This window comes from Leiobunum rupestre, chromosome 8 (genome assembly GCF_980474605.1).
Source record: "Leiobunum rupestre chromosome 8, qqLeiRupe1.1.hap1, whole genome shotgun sequence".
NCBI classification, from domain to species: domain Eukaryota; kingdom Metazoa; phylum Arthropoda; class Arachnida; order Opiliones; family Sclerosomatidae; genus Leiobunum; species Leiobunum rupestre.
The window spans coordinates 49,528,239-49,533,673 of NC_143391.1; the positions used below are offsets into that span (position 1 = coordinate 49,528,239).

At 30.1% G+C, this 5,435-nt stretch overlaps 1 long non-coding RNA gene across 1 annotated transcript; it reads left to right on the plus strand.

Moving 5' to 3' along the window:
• The first annotated feature begins 303 nt into the window (after window positions 1-303).
• Window positions 304-5,035, plus strand: LOC149933614 (uncharacterized). Its single transcript, XR_016472781.1, has 3 exons — window positions 304-3,224; window positions 4,008-4,070; window positions 4,934-5,035. It is a non-coding gene; the product is annotated as an uncharacterized LOC149933614 (long non-coding RNA).
• The last annotated feature ends 400 nt before the right edge of the window (window positions 5,036-5,435 follow it).

Here is a 5,435-nt window from a genome sequence, read left to right on the forward strand (position 1 = left end):
CAATTTTAGTTAGCTCAATAATTCCACCTCTGTATGACTACTACAGAGACTTACTTTATTGCTCCGCAAAGACTACTAAACTTAATATACTACAAAATCAATTAAATGCAATCTGTAAAACTATACTTGGATGTTCACGGAGGTCATCAACTGCAGACCCTTACCAAAAAATAAGTTGTATTTTAGTTTGTATTTAGTTGGTATACACATTTAGTTTGATATAAAGTGGGTTTTAAGTAGGCTTAAGTTCTCAACATATTTCAATAAACAATTCCCTTACCAAAAATTATGTTGGATTTTATTTGGTATACACATTTACTTAATATTAAGTTGGTTTTTTAAGTAGGCTTAAGTTGTCAGCATACTTCAAAATAATAAGTTGTTATTAAGTTGGTGGGAAAATACTTTTTTCTTTAAGTTGGTAATTAATTAGTTGGTTTTTAGTTCATATTTAGTAAATACCAACTTAAAATCAACTTTTAAGTAGTTCCTAGACAACTTATTTTTGGTAAGGGTAAACACTCTTTCAATCAAAAGCTCTAAGTTAAACATAACAGGCACCTAGCAATATTTATGCATCTTATCTTTAAGGAACTCGCACGGGATTATATTCTAGAATTCTTTCGCATGCCAACTATCATCCATAACTATAATATAAAAAAGAGCCAGCTAACGAAATTTCTTTGTTGAAACACTAAATTATAATTTTCCGGATAGCTCCCTGAACTGTAGGGGAATTAATATGTGTAACAGCCTACCAAATGAAATTCGGGACATTATGGATATGTCTCTTCAAACGTGCAATTTGTAATGCAATAACTAATTTATTCTTCTTATTACTCTCAGTAATGTGTTTCTTGCAAATATGTAAAATATATCAATTTCAGTGCTTAAATTAAATTATCTTGGATCCCTTGGAAATCATCAGCTATGCTGCAGGGGAGATCCTTGTCTGTTGTAATAATTCCTGACAATAAAGTCTTCATTATTATTAAGATAAAATACCAAGCAGTACAAAAATGTGTCATTGCTAGTATGGCTATAATAATAATAATAATAATAATAATATTAATCAGCTAGGCTAATTGTTTTACTTAAGTGTATTATGTGTGCCAAGGTCAACTGGCATAGTAAAACTTGAATTATCATGTAATTTTTTGTGTTCCTGGAAACTTCTACATTCTTAGCCTCTATTTATTAATAATTATTTGCCAGTAAAAGTAAATCGTCATTATATTGGGTACTAAATGCCGTTTTTCATTAACTTTTGATGTGTAATATATGTAATATTTTTATAACAGAGCTAATCAGGTGGTAATCAATTTGAAATGCTTAAGCTTATGCCAAGTTTTCTGGTTTCCCCTTCCGTAAAAACTTTTAGAGGATAATGGTAATAGTAAGTGTAGGGAGCTGTTGGCTCGCATGGTATGAAGGGCTTGCCACCACCCTCCTACGCATTGTAACCCAGCCACCTGATTTAAAGGCATTATAAGTTCCTTGATGACTTGGGCCTAGTTGGTGCCTTGGGTATTAGCTTAACTGATTAAAAAATTGAATAATTTTAAAGCTTAATAAATTAATTTTTTTTAAATGGAAGGTGTTTAATAAGATAGTGAAAAATTATTTAAAAAAAAACTTTGCTTTCACCAATCGCAATAGCCCAAAAATGTTTTCTTCCATAAATAGTAATTATGGAAAATTAAAGCCATATTTCAATAATTAATAATTTTTTATTATTTCACAGTATTGTTTTAAAGCATATTTGTTGAATATAAAGAAAGATAAAATGGAAACGATCTTTATAATGTTAGTAGTGTGTTTTCTTTAAGAATGGAATGTATAGTGTTAGTAACTGGTAGATTTTCTCTTACACTCCACTTGATGTACAAAATTAATCTAGGGCATCTTAATAGATTTTATTATGTGCAAAACTTTTCAATTCATTTCAAAAAAGTAATCAAAACTTATACTGCCAATAATAAAAAAATAGGAGGAAAGTAGCAGACCAAATATTAGAAGTTTTAAGTCTCTTTTCATTTGACCAAATATTAATAACCTTGTAGGATAGAAATATCTTTCAGTTTCCAAATACCTTTCCTAAATGCAGTGTTAAATAATTTTGAAAAATAAAATTGGTGATAAGACGTAAGATTAATAAATAGCTTTTGATGATGTTGTAAGTTCTGAAATTTCATCTTTTTCTAAACCCACTAACTCAATTTATCTGTTTTAAGTTGTTTTTTGTAGCAAAAAATTGTTTAAATTTGTTTTCTTTTTTAGTTTTGAAGCTAATGCTGTAATACTATTTTTAATAATTTATATTAACTCCCCTTAAATGTAATGGTTTTTTACTTTTTGGAAACTGGTACAATATACATTTGTAGTGAAACTGAAAAGAAATTTAGCCTCTAGGTTTTGCAGGAAAAACTATCTACTTTCAAACAGCTATGAAAGTAAATTGATCTTAATTAATCAGTTTATTTTCACTGCGGTCACCATTTAAAATATCTGATCTTTTGGGCTGGATAGTCTTGCCTTGATACATTCCATAGGTCGTCAAATCGGGTGGTGTGTTTCCTTTAGCAATGCCTTGCCATCACAGTGCAGAGGCAACTCATTCTGTGTTCAACACAAACTCTGGGCACTTCGCTAGGAGATTGTTTGTTCTCCCTGCCTTAAGTTTGTTTTTTTTTTGTTTTTTAATGTATTACATGTTCTTTGTGTGAATTAATAAATTGGATTTCTTACTTCTTATGGCAACCGACTTTAAAAACATGTATGTTTTAAAAAATTAAAATTTACTTATGCAAAATATTTTGTGGTTAAATTATTTTTATACAAATAATGTAGTAGCAGAAGTAAATGAACCAAAGTTATCAAAAAAGCGCTCGGAATCGGAGGGCGTTTTCTTAATGAAAATGAGAAAATCGAGTCAAATAAAAGCTAATTTCCATCCCAGTCTTTTGACGCGATAAATTACGCTTGAGAATTGTGGGTATAGCTATTTCTATGTATATAAAATGGTTTCATAAAAACAAAAACTTTTTTTTCGACCTAGGAGCGCGCAAAATTTCCAATTCAAGGTCAAAAGAAGTTGAGTTATCAGCAGCCAGCTGAAAAACAACTAATACTACAAATCTTGCGCTCTCATTATACCTGAAAGAATATTTTTTGTTAGAATATCCACTGAAAAAAAATTTATGGCTATAACTTGAAAGATGCAGGTATGTTTTTATAACTTTTTCTCACTACTTACGTCTAGAGATGTACTCATTGAACCATAAAATGAATGAAGAATTCAGTCATATATCAATTTAGATTGTATAGCTATTTCATTAATCTCATGAATATTTGTGCTATTAGTTATAGCTTGGAACTTAAATGTTTTCAATTAAATGACTTTAGAGGGCTTGCCATTAAGAGGATAATTTTTTTTATAGCATATGGAATAAGGTAAAACCGCCTTCTTTCATCTTGGCAACTAGTACTTCAGTTAGTTTTCTTGAAGCCAATTAGGTTTAGTAGTAGGTAAAAATCTTGTAAATATTAAACTACAGATACATGTCAACTAGTATTTCCAGTTAAAGATAATCTGCAAGGAATCATTGCTGCACCAGCAACACCCTTCAACTGATCAAGTGATAGACTTAGGTATGTTTGTGCAGGAATGAGCACCAGGAAAACATTTTTGAGCAAGCACAGGTCTTGATCAATACCTTAGGTAGTGGAAAGGCCGTAAACTGAGCATTCATATCAAGAGCCTTTAGGGTCATTGTCAGCAATACACTTAGTGAGGTAGTTTGTTTGAAATTGAGCCATAGGAACACGTGAAATGGGTGAGAAGGTTTTCCAAGGAAAATAGAGAAATTTAAACTATTGAAAAATCTCTAGGTATTTACAATTTTTGCATGAATTTAATAATATTTCAGTCTTATCATTACCAGAAGTAAATAACCAAAAGCATCCAAGGAGGGACTTCCCTCTTTCAATTTTATTTTTCTTTCCAGGATGGCCATAACCAGAAGGGGCCAGGGTCTTTCCATATGGTTTTGTTAACTGATGTCATAATGGTCCAACCTTTTTTTACTTTAACACATCATTAGATATAGCAATGAAACTAAGGATTCAAGTTTTAAGCTGAATTTTTTTTGAGTTGTGGAATAGTTCCACATTAGTCTAAATTTTAGCTAAGAGCTAGCATTGATAGCATTCTACCTAGGCCTAATTATTAACAATTAAACTGACTACACAAACTAAAACATGGAAAAAAATAGCTTCAAACGATTAAGCAATAATATATTAGATAATTCTAGAAGAGTTTGTTAAAATGCATGACCTCTAAAAAATCCTTTTCCTTTCATTGTTGATTATATTAAACAATATTATTAGACATACCATCTAATGACTAGGATATATCTTCTGCTAGTCTCAATATTTTTAAGATCGTCATATTAATATTATAGGTCAATTTCTTGAGTTGTACTTCTTCATTTATCAATTGGGGGAACAAAAGTTTTTTGTTTAGTAAGTTTATTGTTATAAGCTTTTACATTTAAAAATATTAGCAAGTCTCTAAGCAAAGTAAAAACTATATATAATTACTTTTGGTAACTACAAATGTTCTACTGCACCTAAATATTGTGAATCGGCTATGCATGGACTGGCTCATTTTTCCCTCAGTATATAGCGTACACTATTTACAATAGCAGTAAATTATATGTACACACTTATAATCTCTAAAGGAAGCTAGTGTGGCTCAAATTATTACAATAGAAACAGGCATGGATTATTTATCAATATGTAAACTTGGCACCACACATGATCCCCATGTCACACAAAAGAACTATAATGTTTTTCATTCAACTTAGTTTAAGCCTTGCCCATTTTCTCCAACTGTACTTGCTATATTTCCTAAAATTCCCTTTGTTTTTAGGTTGATTTACAAAATTCATGAGAAAGATGATGCTATCATGAATTGGAAGTAATGTTTTTTTTAACCAAAGCAAATTGTGCTTCCACAATTAAATTCTGTATATATAAGGCATAATTTTGGCTTAACATGCAAATGAGACTGTACACTCCTTTTAAACTAAATTGTATCGTTATTTTGACCCTTCCCTAAAGCAATGTTTTTTGCCCTTGGAAGAACCTAATAATCTCAGTTGAAATTGTATTCAAAATCCATGGTTTTTGTAAAAATTATTGATACAAACTGTCTTTCGAAATAAAATGTAGATTTCATATCTTTGGATACGGTTTTATTTTCAATTTCTCATACATTGTACAATAGATACAAAATTATAGAAATAAGTTAAATTTTTTATTTTCTTTTTTTGCTATTAGGATTTTTTAATATTAGCTGGAAAATTTATTGAAATGCAAAATTGTTATAATAAACATTCAGTGTGCCCTATATGTGAGCAGTCCATTGCACA